The following is a 17,976-nucleotide window of genomic DNA, read 5'->3' as shown; positions in this document are numbered from 1 at the left end:
GATCACAGCCCCCACAGCAGTCAGTACAGGGTCGACGTGGTGAAAGTCAGTCCTGCAGTCAATGAACATAGGGTCAATTAACATTAAGTAAACATAAGGTCAATTAATATATCTTTGAAAGGAGTTGAGAATATAAAATACAATGTAGAGTAATTACATTATTTCACAGAAAACTCTTTTCAACTAAGATATTTTCCTTTATTTAAAATGTATCTTGCCCTAGCTGGCTTGCTCAGTGGATAGAGCATTGGCCTGTGGACTGAAAGGTCCCAGGTTCGATTCCTGGTGAAGGGCACATGCCTAGGTTGTGGGCTTGAACCCTTGTGTGGGGCATGCAGAAGGCAGCCAGTCAATGATCCTGTCTCATCATTGATGTTTCTGTCTCTCTCCCTCTCCCTTCCTCTTTGAAGTCAATAAAAATATTTTTTTAAATAAAATGTATCTTTATTGTTGAAAGTATTACAGATGTCCTTTGTTTTTTGTTTGTTTTTGTTTGTTTGTTTGTTTCCCATTGATCTCCTCCACCCTGCACTGCCCCTTCTAGGACTTTGCCAGACTATTGTCTGTCCATGGGCTATTCCTATCTAATACATAAAAATCTAGAATGATTTAGAGAAAATAAAATAAAAGATATGCCAGGTAAATATTGAGCAGAAGAGCCAAAGTTGCTGCATGAATACTGAATACAAGCTTGAATCCAAAACACAACTTATGAGATAAAGTTAATCATTATAACATAACAAAAGGTTCCTTTCACTAGAGAGATAAGATGGTTCCCAATACTTATACACAAAATAGAACAGTATGGGGGTTCAGAATGAGCCTCACCAAGATGTGTCAGATTTTTGAGCTAAAGGCAATTTTTGCTTCAGGCTCAAGTGAAAATTCTGCCCCTCCCTTTAACTACCTAAAAAGAAAAAAAAAAGAATTGAATTATAGGCTTTGCCCATAATAACACATTATCCTATATAATAAAAGGCTAACATGCAAACTGACAGAAAAGCAGAACGACCAGTTGCTATGACACACACTGACCACCAGAGGGCAGATGTTCAATGGAGGAGCTGTCCCCTGTTGGTCAGTGTGCTCCCACAGGGGGAGCGCCACTCAGCCAGAAGCCAGGCTCATGGCTGGCTAGTGTGGCAGCAGTGGTAAGAGCCTCTCCTGCCTCCGTGGCAGCACTAAGGATGTTGACTGATGGCTTAGGCCCACTCCTGAGGGACCCCCCCGCCCCCGAGTGCCTAAGCCATCAATCAGACATCTCCGGGGGCTCCAGACTGCAGAGGGTGCATTCAGGGCTGAGGGACGCCCACCCCCCCAGGGTACAAATTTTGTGCACCAGGAATCTAGTTAATATATAAAACACATTTCAATAAGAATGGTGGCAGGGGTGGGAAACGGGGGAAAAGCATGTAAGGAACTGGTCATACTCCATGAGAACAAGAATTACCAATGAAAGGTATTTGAATCTTAAAAAAAATAATAAAATAAAAAAATCCAACAACAAAAACTCTTTTCCTGAATTGACCTAATAGTTAATGGGCATATATACTAGGATGAATTGCAGGTGCTAGAGAATATCAATGAGCAAATCAGTGGTAGACCTATAGTCATGAATTTATATTCTAGTCAGATGTGACATAATAAATAAAAAACATAATTCTTCAGCCGAAACCGGTTTGGCTCAATAGATAGAGCATCAGCTTGGGGACTGAAGGGACCCGGGTTCGATTCCGGTCAAGGGCATGTACCTTGGTTGCGGGCATATCCCCAGTAGGGGGTGTGCAAGAGGCAGCTGATCGATGACTCTCTCTCATCGATGTTTCTAACTCTCTATCTCTCTCCCTTCCTCTCTGTACAAAATCAATAAAATATATATTTTTTTAAAAAAACATAATTCTTCAATTGGTGATAAATATTATAAAGAATAATAAATCAGCACATATGGTTAGAGAGTGATTGGATGCTTTTAATGTAAAGTGGTCAGGGGTAGTCTCTCTTAAATGGTGATATTTGAATAGAAAACTAAACAAAATGAAGTGGTAAATGTGCCCATCTGGATGAAGAGCATTCCATTCAAAAGAAATAGCAAGTAAAAAAGCCCTAAGGCAAGAGCATGAATAGCATATTCATGTTCAAAGAATAGCAAGGAGGCAAGTGTGACTTGGGGAAAGTAAGAAAGTGAAGCTTGGATAGAAGATGAGGTCAGAGAAACCAGGGACTTTATTATGGAAAACTTTAAAAACTAGCGTAAGGACTTTGGCTTTGTCTCTAAATGCTATAAGCTCCATTAGATTGTTTTTAGTAGAGGAGTGAACTGGCCTGACATGTTTTAACAGGATAACTTTGCTGTGTAGAGAATAGTTTGTAGAGAGGCAATAATAGAATCCAGCAGACTAGTTAGGAGAATTTTGAAGTTATCTAAGCAAGAGATCATGATGGCTTGCATCAAAATGAAAACCTTAGAGATGGTATGGTGAGAAGTGGCCAGGTTTTATTTTGTTTCATTTTAATTTTAGTTTTGTTTATTTTTTAAGGTAAAACTGGCCAGATTTACTAAAATGATGGTTGTATGGTGTGGGATAAAAAGAGAGGCAAAGCTAATTCCAAAGCATTTGGTTTCAACAACTCGACAACAACGTTACCATTTACTGAAATGACAAATACTGTAGGAGGAACCAGTAGTTTGGTATTAGGCATGGTAAGTTTGAAATGCCTATTAATATATAGTTAGCAATTAAGTATACAAATCTGTAGTTCAGGTAAGAATTCTAGGAAGGAGGTAAAAATGTAGGAGTCATCAGTATATTGATAATATTTACTGACTAGGACCACCTTCTCCATAGAGAAAACAAAGGAACAAGAAACATCAAGCTGCAGTGATCCTGAAAAGAAGTACATAGTAGGAGGGATCTCAATACCAGATAGCAAGCTGTATTACAAAGCCACTGTTCTCAAAACTGCCTGGTATTGGCATAATAACAGACATATAGATCAGTGGAATAGAATAGAGAACCCGGAAATTGACCCAAACCACTATGCTCGATTAATATTTGACAAAGGAGGCAAGAACATACAATGGAGTCAAGACAGTCTCTTCAATAAATGGTGTTGGGAAAATTGGACGGATACATACAAAAAATTAAACTAGATCAACAACTTACACCATACACAAAAATAAACTCAAAATGAATAAAGGACTTAAACATAAGACATGAAACCATAAAAATATTAGAGAAATCCAAAAGCAATAAAATCTAGACATATGCCAAAGCAATATCTTCACCCATACAGCTTCTAAGGCATTGGAAACTAAAAAGAAAATAAACAAATGGGACTATATCAAAATAAAAATGTTTTGTACATAAAAAAATCAATAAAACAATAAGAAAGCCCACTTCATAGGAGACCATATTTGCCAGTGTTATCACCGATAAGGGTTTAATCTCCAACATTTACAAAGAACTCATACAACTCAACATAAGGAAGATAAAAAAAATAAAAAATAAAAAAAATGGGCAACAGACCTGAATTGATACTCTTCAAAAAAAGACAGTCAAGAGACATATGAAAACATGCTCAAAGTCACTAATCATCTGAGAGATGCAAATCAAAATGACAATGAGGTATCATCTCACACCTGTCAGAATGGCTATCATCAACAAATTAACAAATGACAAGTGCTGGCAAGGATGCTGAGAAAAAGGAACTCTGGTGCACTGCTGGTGGGAATGCAGACTGGTACAGCTACTGTGGAGAACAGTATGGAGTTTCCTCAAAAAACTAAAAATGGAACTCCCATTTGATCCAGCCTTCCCACTCCTAGGAATATATCCCAAGAAACTAGAAACACCAATCAGAAAGGATATATGCACCCCTATGTTCATAGCAGCACAATTTACAAAAGCTAAGATTTGGAAACAGCCTAAGTGCCCATCACCAGATGAGTGGATTAAAAACTGTGATACATCTACACAATGGAATGCTATGCCACTACAAAAAGGAAGGAACTCATACCATTTGCAACAGCATGGATGGAGTTGGAGAGCATTTTGCTAAGTGCAATAAGTCAGTCAGAGTAAGATAAATATCACATGATCTCACTCATTTGTGTATTATAATGAACAACATAAACCAGTGAACAAAAACAGATCCAGAGACAGAGAAACATTGATCAGACGTTGAAACCTCAGAAGGAACGTAGGGGAGGGAGGGGGTAAAGGGAAGAGATCAACCAAGAGACCTGTATGTATGCATATTAGCATAAGCAATGGACACAGACACAGAGGGTGAGAGTGAGGGCAGGATTGGGCTGTTGGGGACAATGGGGGGGGGGTAACCAAACATTTGTAATACCTTTATCAATAATAAATAAATAAATAAATAAATAGGCAGAAATTGAAGATTTAAAGATTTAAATACTGGACTTTGGGAAACAAAGGATGCTGACCATTGAAGAACATTTTAATTAATGGCAAAGTGATTAAAATCTGAAATGGAGTGACTGGGTTTGAAAAGTAAGTGGAATTCAGATCTTAATGACTCCAGAGCTAAAATTAGTGTACCATTACAATAATTATATCTTTTTTTTTTCTTGGTACAATGATCTCTCCATTCTAATCTTTTTTTTTTTTTTCTTTTTGGTTTTGGAGATATTCTTGATATTTACTTAAGCCATCCTTTTTGTATGCACTTTTACTATGAGTTTCTTCATAGTACATCTCTTTTAAAATATGCAACTACAAATATTATTTAAACACACCTCTGGAACTAGTTTCTTGGGAAGTCTAACATAATTATTTGGTAAATGTGAAACTAACCAAAAGGTAAAGAGCTAGATAATTTTAACCATACCATTTAACTATGACAGACTGGTCTGCTAAGGGACTGATCTGTCAAGGGAAAATTAATTTTTGTGGGCATTGATCAAAGTAACCATCTACAAGTTTACTGGATAAATATAGAGTCTCTCCTTACTTCTCCCCCCTAAATTTTGTACAGACTTCAGCCCATTCTGCTATCATGTTTACTTCAGCTTAAAATTTAACTACCATTTATTGAGTTATACTGACTCAGGTATTTGGTTAAGCTAAAATGTAATAGCTTATGTTTAATGGAATGCTTACTTGAAGTACTTTAATACCATTCAATGTTCACAATAAACCTCTTTGGTAAGTGATATGATTCTCCCATTGTGTAAATGTGAAAACAGACAGAAATGTAGGTTGAAGTAACTTACTCAATATTGCACACATAGGTAGCTGTGGAGCCATGATTAAAACCCAGGGGTTGTGGCTCCAGAATCTAGGCCTTTAACCACTAAGCTCTCCTCCCTTCCTAAGACTATTATACCTTATTTCACTCAATGGTTTTTATTTCCATTTTATAGAAGAAGAAACTAAATCTTAGAGCAAAGGATCAATAACTGGTTTAAAATAACACATGTGAAGCCGGAACCGGTTTGGCTCAGTGGATAGAGCTTCTGTCTGCAGACTGAAGGGTCCCAGGTTTGATTCTGGCCAAGGGCATGTACCTTGGTTGCAGGCACATCCCTGGTAGGGGGTGTGCAGGAGGCAGCTGGTTGATGTTTCTAGCTCTCTATCCCTCTCCCTTCCTCTCTGTAAAAAAATCAATAAAATATACATTAAAAAATAATAAAACAATAAAATAAAATAACACAAGTGGAAAACAAAGAATTTCCATGCCAAGCCTATCACTTTTTCTACATTTATAATACACTTGATATATTTATAGTTTACTTTTTCTTTAACACAGTAATTGTCAAAATTGTTTTTCTTGGTCTGTTTGAATAGGCATTGTTTAACACAAAAGAAGGTTCTATTAGTAAATACTTTCAGTAAGCTAGAGATGTCTTTTCTACAGGTCTTTTCAATACCACTGATATGCTAATGTGCCATTTGAAGCCATGGGGGGCGGGTATTTAGCAACTTAACCATGTAATTTGTTTTTCTCAGAGCATCTTTAGCAGCAAATGCATAGAACATACTTAGACTGAGGCATAAATACATTCCTGAGCACACACATAGTACTCTGATGACCTTAACTAGATTGAAAGACAATCTGGTTTCTGAATTAGATTAAGAGACACTCAGATCTTTATGGTTGAGATGCAGGATATAATATTTTCTTAATAATACCATCTTTACATGCCACTAATATGGTAAATCATTTTTGAAGATGTCTAATTATGCCCAATTGATTTTTGTTCAGTTTTAGAGTGATGTTTTCAGAGTTGCTCCCAGAGTTCTAGGGATAAGTCTTTGTTTGCAGGCATTCCATGCCCTACATACTGATAACCATCCTCAAGGGTGCTACCAATAATTTGTATTACAATTTTGTGGTTTATGTTCTGGTAAAGTTAAGTGGATACAGTCCTTTCACTTCTTTTAGAAGTGTTGCTGCAGTTGGATGAATTACATGAGTAATAACAAATATAAAAATAATGTTTAAATCATAGGAGGATAAGGATAGAATAAATATGTTTATTGATTGTCATTACATGGTAGCTCCAGTGAAGTCTCACTTAAGGTGATATCTGATTCAATGATGGCATAAAGTGATTATAGTGATGAGGAGGTCTCAAACCAAAATGTATTCTTCAACTCCATTATGACATAAAATGGAGAAATTATATTTTGGGATAGCACTAACTTTGGAGAACCCACAAGAAGGTACAACCCCTCCCTCAATTATAAATAAATATAAAAATGTATTATGTGCTAGAAAAGAATGAGCTGAAATGCAAATGCTTTCTTTTCCTCAGGGAAGTCATTAGGAATAAAAGTTAATAGGTAATTGTGACTTGGTGCCAAATTTCATGGCTGTTAGGGGAAAAAAAGCAGATATTAATTTTCTTATAAAGACCAATTGAGATGAAACAGAGAAAGATCCATATAGATTGGATATGCCTAAGGCCTAGAAAAGAGGAAAATAAAGAACACACACACACACACACACACACACACACACATTTTGCACTTGGATTCCATAGCCTGTTACAAAATCAGGAAATCACAGAATATTAGAGTATAATAGAAAGAGACTATTCTACTATCTGACTTATCAATCCCATCTATAATAGCTTCCACAAGTGATTGTCAAATATTTACATGAATGAACTAACAAGATAATGAGATAGTTTATTTTATTACTGTAGAACTTATACTGGTGATCTGGGAGGCCTTGTATTACAATGCAAAGACTACAGATTTTAGAAGCAGAATAGACTAGCTTCAACTCTGACTCCTCTAGTCCTAGCTGTATCAGCCAAAATGGGCTGAGTTATGCTATATTAACCAATAACTCCAAAGTCCCTGTGAGAAATAGAAATTTATACTATAAAAAAAACCACAGCTTAGAACATGAGCATAGAGTAAGGATATATATATATATATATATATATATATATATATATATATATATATATATATATATATATTGCAGTCATCTCTTGGGTTTTCATGGCCAGTAAGAAAGGTTTATTTCTTTTTTCTTTTATTTTTTATTCCCCCATTCAATCTTGGCTGCCACAATCAGACAGACAGAAAGCCAGAAAGCATGAGCGAGGACCTTTTTTCTCTCACTGGAACCCAAGCAACAGACAGTAAATACTCCAGATCTGTCAAATAGATGCATAAGGTTTATTTCTCACTTATGTCATATATCCAATCCATATTGGTAGGGAACCTCTGCTTCAGCTTGGCATATGTTTTTATTATCACTGCTAGAGGGAGAAGGGAATATAGTGAATCACATAGAGACTTTAACATATTCCACCCAGAGGTCTTATGCCCATCCTTAGCTTCAAATAAGGTTAAGAAGTACAATACTATCCTGTATCTGGAAGGAGTATAAATGGAATGTTTGTAAACAGTCTTAATTACTAACAGAGTATCCATATGACAATGGGAAAAATTTACCCTTTCTTGATCTACTATTTCATCTGCAAAATGGGTCAATAATACCTATTTTGTCTAGAACAGTCCTTTATGTAATAGATGTTCAAGTATAGTAGTTTCTCCTCTGTGATATATATATAGTAGGATCAGGCCTAAATAGGCAGTTGGACATCCCTCGAGGGGTCCCGTATTGGAGAGGATGCAGGCTTGGTGAGGGACACACCTCCCCCGTGCACAAATTTCGTGCACCAGGACCTTAGTCTATATATAAAAGCCTAATATGCAAAGTGTCCCCTTAGAAGTTTGACCAGGAGACCAGGAGTTTGATAGCTCATTATGACTTGTGCTGACCACCAGAGGGTGGTACAGAATGAAGGCCCTGGACAGCAGCTGGCAGCCACTAGGGATCATACCTGTGCATGAATTTCCTGCACTGGGCCTCTAGTTTAAAGATAATAGTCTTACCTGAACCCAATTATTCTCTCCAAGCTAAATATTCCCAATTATTTCAACCATTCTTCATATAATATATGTTTGAATACCATCATCATCTTAATTCTTCCCCTATGACCTTGTTCTGGTTTGTCTCTATTTTTATAGAGTAATGGTCAGATCTGAGCCCAGTGTCCCACCTGTTCTAGTCTAATAGCATAACATTCATCTGAGACTGTAAGTGACCTCTTTCTGGACATCATGCTTCTTCTTTATGTAATAAAGACATTTTGAAAAGTCAGGCCACACTCATAAAATCAATGGATATTATGGCTAGAAAGAAATGGAAATTATTTAAACTAGAGTCCCTAAGTATAGTTCTTTGTCAGTAACATAAGCTTCATTTGTAGAGTTCTTCATTCAGAGTCATTTACATGACAATACTAGGTGTACCGGTTAATAATGTAGGATTTTGTAATCAAAGAAAACACTATAATTTTAAGAGAAACATCAAAAGTGCTTTATTCAAAGTAATGTCCATTACTAGCTACACATTTCCCTCATTTTCAGGTAATTTGTGGATATCATCCCAATAGAACTTTTCTTGTTTTGAGGCAAACCATTTAGAGACCCAAATTTCCCCTTCTTCATATATAAGTGCATGTGCTGTCGATTGGAATAAGTGAATAAGTGGTAACCTGAAGGAGCGAGGTGTGGTGAACACAATGGGTAGGTTAATACTTCCAAGGCAAGATTTTTTTAATGTGTCTTTAACTGGTTTTAAAGTCTCTGATAGTGCATCATCATGAAGCAAATTATTTTTCTGTGTCTTCTGGCATATTCTGATCATTTTATGTTCAAAGCGTAGTTGAAATTTATTATTTGTTGTCAATAGCTATTGACCAGTATTAATGATTTCAACTGATTTTAGCATAATACTGGTTTTATCATAATACACCACACCTTCCTGATCCCACCAAATCCAGAGCATTGTCTTTTTTTCTGAAGAGATTTGACCTTTCAGTTGATATTGATGATTGACCTGGATCCAACCATGATTTTGTGCATTTGGGATTTTCAAAATAAATCCACTTTTCATCGCCAGTCATAATTTGATGCAAAAGAGACTTTCATTCGTGCAGTTGAAACTTTTCACTGATGACGTTTCAGTTTTCCATTTGTCTTTTTTTTTCCAGTTTTAACCAATTTATTTTTCTAGTCTCTTTTTTTTAAATTTATTTATTGATTAAAGTATTACATATTTGTCCCCATCCCTCCATTACCTTCCCAATCCCCCCACTAATGTCCTCACCCCCCCCTATTGTCTGTGTCCACTGGTTAGACTTATAGCATGCATACAAGTCTTTTGTTTGATCTCTCTCCCTTACCCTCACCCTCTCCTGCCTTCCCTGTGCTGTTTGACAGTCTGATTAATGCTTCCCTGTCTCTAGATCTGTTGCTTTTTATTATTTATCATAGATGAGTGATATATTGTGATATTTATCTTTCTATGACTGTCTTATTTCACTTAGCATGATGCTCTCCAGTTCCATCCATGTTGTTGCAAATAGTAGGAATTGTTCTTTTTTTAGTGCAACATAGTATTCCATGGTGTAGATGTACCACAGTTTTTTAATCCACTCATCTGCTGATGGGCACTTAGGCTGTTTCCAAATCTTAGCTATGTTCAATTGTGCTGCTATGAACATAGGGGTGCATATATCCTTTCTGTTTGATGTTACTAGCTTCCATTTGTCTTTCATTCAGTTGATGTGGCACCCATTTTCCTTGCTTTAAAATCTTTCCCATTGCTTGTAAACAATTGGAAATTGTTTGCTGAGCAACGTTTAATCTTTCTGCATTTTTCTTTTTAGTTTGACATGCATCTTCATCCAATAATGCTTGTAATTGTTGGTCTTCAAATTTTTTCAGTTGACCTGGACATTTTTTGTCTTTCACATTGAAATCATCACCTTTAAAGCATTTATTTTTTTTTAATTTTTATTTATTTATTATATTTGTAAATTGTACTTATGTTGAAACTAGTGTTCACAAGTATCTTGAGATGGAGCATATTCACTATAAGCTTCTCAAAGTATATGATAACTTTCAGCATAATTTTTCTTCAAAATAAAGTAGTGATTTAAAACTTCCATCAAATGCTCTTTTTTTAAAAAAAAATATTCAAAATTTCTAAGTGTAAAAATACCTATGATGTTAGCACCTTCAGCAAATTTGATATATGAAGTTTTGAAGCTTGCTGTCAATACAACAAAATAGCATACATATCAAATCACATATATATCAACAAATGTGTAACTTCATCTATTGAAAAAGATATGCATTATTAACTGGTACACATAATATAATGGAATGCACTCATCTAGTTTCTAAGGTCTTGGGTAGAAATCTCTAATCTGGTACATTGAAAAATTTGAGAAATCTTCTATAGTATCCCCACAGCTTTCTTGATTCTATGCATTGTTATTTTCAAATGTTCACATGTAGACCAAACATATACTTCAGAACACCTGAAGCCCACAAATTTGCATTTATAACAAGTAGTTTAGTACAATCTGGTGATCAGCTAGATTTGGGAATCTAATTGTTCACACATGCATTAGCATATTGTCTTCTGTTGTTTTTACTTCAAAACTATATGCTTTATGTCTAGAGACAGCATAATGAAATACATATGAAATTTACTGGGTTTGAATCTTGGCTCTACTAACTACTAATTATTTTACCTCAGGCACTATTCAGGCTCCCTGAACATCATTTATTCTTATATACAAAACTAAAGTCCTTGTGCACAAAATTTGTGCACGGGGAGGGGTGTCCCTCAGCCCAGCCTGCACCCTCTCCAATATGAAACCCCTTGAGGGATGTCTGACTGGCCATATAGGCCCAATCTTAAACGGGCAGTCAGACATCCCTCTCACAATCCAGGACTGCTGACTCCCAACCGCTCACCTGCCTGCCACCTGATTACCCCTAACCGCTTCTGCCTGTCAGCCTGATCACTCCCTAACCATTCCCCTGCCAGCCTGATTGACACCTAACTGTTCCCCTGCCAACTTAATTGTCCCTAACTGTCCTCCCCTGCTGGCCTCGTCACCCCCAACTGCCCTCCCCTGCAGACCTAGTCAGCCCTAAATGTCTTCCCCTGCAGGCCTGGTCACCCTTAACTTCCCTCCCCTGCTGGCATGGTTGCCTCCAACTGCCCTCCCCTGCTGGCCTTATTGCCCACAACTGCCCTCCTCTACAGGTCTGGTCCCCCTCAACTGCCCTCCCCTGTAGGCCTGGATCCCCCACAACTGCCCTCCCCTGCAGGCACAGTCACCTCCAACTGCCCTCCTCTGCCTGCCCAGTCACTTCTAATTGCCCTCCTTTGCAGACCTGATTGTCCATAACTGTCCTCCCATGCTAGCCATCTTGTGGAGGCCATCTTGTGTCCATTGGGGGCAGCCATCTTTGGCCACATGGGGGCGGCCATCTTGTGTGTTGGAGTGATAGTCAATTTGCATATTACTCTTTTATTAGATAGGATAATACTCACCTTACAAAGTATAGTGATAATTAAATGAAATAATGCATGTAAATCTTTAGCACTGTGCCTGGAACAGAGTAAGCACTCAAAAATAGCAGTATTCATTCCATTCTCAGATGACAATGTGCAGTGCTTAGTCTCAAATACAAAAGGAGGGGATTCTGCCTTGTTACCTTCTATGCATCCCACCCCATATACAAATCTCTTTTCTTCAGTGATCTTCCTCCAGATTTTTCTGACCTGTACAGATCCATATCAGTTTGAAATTAATATCCCAATAAATTTCATTTTAATAAAAATAATTCTATTGACCTCATTACTCAATAATATTTTATTTTCACAACATAACTAATGGAATGTAATGTGAGCATATTAGTCTCCCAAGAAGACAAGATAGATGAAAAAGCACTGGAACATAATAAACATTGTGAGACAAGTTGGGGGAAGTGCTAAAGATGCTATTATAGAAACCAATGTGTTCTGTGACAAGACTTTCCTTGGAAATATTTAATGGTGACTCTAGTGGGATTACTTACTTGTTAATACTCTACATATTTATAGGAATTTATAGGAAAGCCAAGTTAATAGGACATTCTAGATACTAAAAATATATGACTGCCTTATGATGAAGTAAAGAGTGTTAAGGAGATGACTATTTGGTGTTTCTATATATTAACAAAGCAAACATGAAAAGTGGTATTATTTAAAAAACAGTGCAGCTGCTTCAATTAAAAAAAGAACAAGGAGATATTAAAATGCCAACTCTGTCTTTACCTAGCTCTAAAAATATGTGAGTATTTAAATTCTTTGAGACTTTATTTTCTCCTCCACAAAAGGGGTAATGCAGGACAATTGGTTGGGTATTTTGTTGTTGTTGTTGTTGTTGTTTTGTTTTGTTTTCTAATTTGCAGTCAAAACTCTGGACGCTTCCAAACAATGAGATTTAAGTTAATTTTTAAATAACTAATTTTTAAAACACTCAATTGTCAAGAACATAAGTAGGCAGTTAAGATTGAAGTACAAATAGTTTATGAACAGGAAAATATGCTTAGCTTTAATCATAATTAAATATGCAAATTAAAACAGAATGAAATTCTATTTTTCACATATTAGAATGGTAAATATATAAAGCAACATTAATAGTTCAGATATTTTTTTTTGTGGTTGTAAGGAAATTGGTACTTTCATACAATGTTGATTGACCTCCAATATAACTAATTGGAGGTCAATTAGACATTGCAGATCCCCTTTAACCTAGCACTTCCTCGCCTTACAAATTATCCTAGCAATATGTTCACATGTATGTGCAAATCTATTATGAATAAGGATTTTTTTTTGCAGTAAGGTTTTTAATAGTAAAAAGCTGAAAACAATTTCAATGTTCACCAGTAGGAGACTTGTTATATAAGTTTGGTTCAAAGTAATACTATATGGGCACTAAAAAATGGTGGTAGTTAGGGAAGTTGCTCATAGGGCTAGATCCTTTATACCTTACATGAAAAGAAATAAAGAAGGTGTAGACTAACTCATATTTAATGATCAGTTACTGGGTGACTGACTGGTACTGGTCCTTTATTATTTCACTTAGCCTTTACATCAAACTCTATGAGGTAGTCTCTATTATCATTCCAATATTACAGAGGAGGAATTTGAAATACACAGAAGGATGACCAAGTTCAGACAGCTAGTATGTGACAGAAACTGGATATAAACCCAAGACTGAACTGTATTAACCCACTATTCTTTTTTGCTTCTTCTTATATAAAGTCCTCTGTATTTTCCCACTTGAAGAAAGAATAAAAAAAATATGTACATATGCCTGGATATGATTTTAAAAGTCCTGATAAGATACCCAAGTAAAGGTTAGCTGCAGTTGACTATGGAGGATTGGGGAACTGAGGCTTCAGATAGGAAGAAAATTTGCTCAGGGTCATATACTGAGAGGCCAGATTAGTATGATCTCTGAACGCATAATAATCTGGCTACTCTGGCTACTCAATATATATATTAATATAATATAATATTATATATATATATATATATATATATATATATATATATATATATATATATATATATTAGAGGCCTGGTGCATGAATTCATGCATGGGTGAGGTCCAGCCAGGCTGGCCAGGGGGAGGGGACATGGGCGGCTAGCCAGCCTGCCTGCTAGTTGAACTCCTGGTGGAGGGGACAATTTGCATATTAGCCTTTTATTATATAGGATATACACTGAGTGGCCAGATTATTATACATTCAGAAATCATAATAATCTGGCCACTAAGTGTATATTCCTTTGTCTTTGTTTGTTTTGTCTTGTCTTAATCTTTTTCATGAATTAATTTTCATTGAGTGATAACTACAAAAGCAACTAGCTTTTTAGGCTAAAAATTTATTTCAAAACAAAACCTAATACTCTCATCATTCAACAGATTGGAAAACTAAGACTGAAAGAGGGGAAGGGATCCAGTGAGTTCAAGCTACTAGTTAATAGATGAATAAGAACAACAATCCATGGCTGTTTGAGTTCTCTTTTAACTTTCTTATTCCTTTTATCCCTGACCCTCAGAGACACTGTGGGTCAGAGATAAAGGAGAGATGTCAACTTCATTGTTAATTTTTTAATTTTGTTAAACATTGTATATATTTTAAATTAAATATTTTTTTTCTAAAATGCCATCATAGTACTAGCTAGCAGAATTCAACAGCACATTAAAAGATATCATTTATGTCATGATTAAGTGGTATTTATTCCAGGGATACAAAGATGGTTCAACATATGGAAATCAATTAATGCGATATACTACATTAACAAAATGAAGAATAAAAATCTCATGATCATCTTAATAGATGTATAAATAGTGTTTGAATCAATTCAACACCCTTTCATGATGAAAACAAACAAACAAACACACACACACACACCTCTCAGTAAATTAGGAATAAAAGGAAATTGCCTCAACATATCAATGTCATGTATGACAAGCCCCACCTAACATTATACTCAACAGTAAAAAGCAGAAAATTTTTCCTCTAAGATCAGGAACAAGGAAAGGATGCCCACTCCTGCCAATGCCACTTTTTATTCAACATAGTACTTGGAGTTCTAGCCAGAGCAATTATCTAATTAAAAGGTATAAAAGACATCCAAAAAGGAAAGGAAGAAGGAAAAATGTCTTTATATCAGATGGCATGATTTTTTATATAAGAAACCCTGAAGATTCCACCACAGAACTCTTAGAACTAATAAATTCTGTAAAGTTTCAAGATGCAAAACCAGTGTACAAAAATCTATAGTCCTTCTTCATATATTAACAATGAACTTTCTGAAAAGAAAATTAGGAAAATAATCCCATTTACAATAGCATAAAAGTAATAAAATTCTGAGGAATAAACTTAACTAAGATGGCAAAAGACTTGTACATAAACCCTAACCAGTTTGGCTCAGTGAACAGATCGTCAGCCTGCGGACTGAAGGATCACAGGTTCAATTCCAATCAAGGGCATGTACCTTGGTTGTGGGCACATCCCCAGTAGAGGGTGTGCAGTAGGCAGCTAATTGATGTTTCCCTCTCATCAATGTTTCTAACTCTCTATCCCTCTCCCTTCCTCTCTGTAAAAAATGAATAAAATATATTTTTTAAAAAAAGACTTGTACATTAAAAAAATACTGATGAAAAAAGTTAAGGAAGACACAAAAAAAATGGAAAGTCATCCTGTGTTCATGGATTGGATGACTTAATACAGTTAAAATGTCCTTACTACCCAAAGTGATCTATGGATTCAATCAATGTCTTTCAAAACCCCAAAGGTATATGATTTCACTTATATGTGGAGCCTAAAAACAAACAAACAAACAAAAAGAACGACAACAGATTATATACAGAGAAGAGCTAGATGGTTGTCAGAAGGAAGCGGGGTTGAGAGGTTGGGTGAAAAAGGTGAGGGGATGAAGAACCACAAATTGGTATTTACAAAATAGTCATGGGGATTTAAAATACAGCATGGAGGGTACAGTCAATAATATTGTAATAATTATGCATGGTACTGGAAATACTGGGGGGAGCACTTTGTGAATTGTTTGATTGTCTAACCACTGTGCTGCCAACCTGAAATAAAACAAAGTAATATTGAATGTAAACTGTAATAAAACAACTTAAAAAAACACACACACAATTAAACTAGAACTACCATATAATACAAATGGTATTTCTGAGAGAAATAGAAAAAAATTCTAAAATGTATATGGCAACATAGAAGATTTCACATAGCTAAAATAAATTTTTAAAAAAATATATTTTATTGATATTTTACAGAGAGGAGGAAGGGAGAGAGATAGAGAGCTAGAAACGTCGATGAGAGAGAAACATCGACCAGCTGCCTCTTGCACACCCCCTACCGGGGATGTGCCCGCAACCAATGTACCTGCCCTTGACCGGAATTGAACCTGGGACCTTTCAGTCCGCAGACCGACACTCTACCACTGAGCCAAACCGGTTTCGGATAAAATAAATTTTTATAAAGAAAAACAGAGCTGCAAGCATCACACTTCCTCATTTCAAAATAAATTACAAAGCTAAAGTAATTAAAACTGTATGTGATTGGCATAAAAACGGACATATAGTCTGATTGTGCAGAATTCAGAATTCAGAATTCAGAAACAAGTTAATGCATATGTGATCATCTGGTATTTGACAAGGATACCAAGACTTGTGCTGGGGAAACTGAATACCCACATACAAAAGAATGAAACTGGACTTTTATTTTAAACCATAAACAAAATTCAACTCAAAATGGATTAAAGATTTAGAGGTAAGCCCCGAAACTAGAAAACTTCTAGGAGAAAAAAATAAGGGAAAACAATATGAGATAAATGTTGGCAATGATTTCATGAACAGGACACCAAAGGTATGGGCAGCAAAAGCAAAAATAGACAAGTAAGGCTAAATCAAACTAAAAAGTTTATGTAGAGCAAAGAATGCAGTCAACAGAGTGAAAAGGCAATCTACCAAATGGGAGAAAATATTTGCAAGCCATTTGTCTGATAATGGATCACTTTCAAAAATATATAAGAAATTCTTATGATTCAATAGCAAAAAAACAAAAACAAAAAAACAAACAAACAAAAAAATCCCAAAAAACACCCAATTAAAAATGGGGAGAGGGCTTAAATAGACATTTTTACAAATGTGACATACAATTGGCCAACGGGTATCTAACAAGAGTATCAATGTCAGTCATCACCAGGGAAATGCAAATAAAAACTATAATCATATATTACCTCACACCTGTTAGTATGGCTATTATTTAAAAAAAAAAATACTTAAGACAAGTATTGGTGAGGATGTGGAGAAAATAGAAGCCAGTATACTTTGGGTAGGAATGCATAATGGAGTAATTGCTATGGAAAATGTGTTGAGGTTCTTCAAAAAATTAAAACAATAGCTACCATATGATACAGTAGTTCTATTTCTGAGTATTTGTTCAAATAAACTGAAGTCAAGTCACAAATAGTATCTGTACTCCCATGTTCATTGCAGCATTATTCACAATATCCAAGAGGTGGATATAACTTAAATGTCCATGAACAGATGAACAGATAAAGAAAATGTGATATAAACATACAATGAAATACTATTCATCCTTAAGAAGGAAGTAAATCCTGTCAAGTGCTATAACTTAGATGAACTTTCAGGGCATTAGGGTAGGTAAAATAGGCCAGTGACAGAAAGACAAATATTGCATGATTATTCTCATATGAAGCATCTAAAATAGTTAAACTCATAGAAGCAGAGGAAAAAACGGCGATTGCCAGAGGATGGGGGTTAGGAGAATGAGAAGTTTTTATTCAATATGTGTAAAGTTTTAGTTATGCAAGATGAATACATTCTAGAGATCTGTTGTGCAATAGTGTTATCTTGGCTTCTAAGTTCTCTGAATTTATAGAATCCTTGATGCCAGAGCTATATAGCCTCTGCAACTGTCCCATTAGACTAGACTTTTCTAAAGTTGATGATATTCTTGTTCACCTTGAGCTACCAATGTTGATAAAATTGCTTATTTTGCTCAGGCATGG

The sequence above is a fragment of the Pipistrellus hanaki genome, assembly GCF_964339955.1.
Source record: "Pipistrellus hanaki genome assembly, chromosome: X".
Classification (NCBI taxonomy): Eukaryota; Metazoa; Chordata; class Mammalia; order Chiroptera; family Vespertilionidae; genus Pipistrellus; species Pipistrellus hanaki.
Note: the sequence above shows the minus strand (reverse complement) of the source record.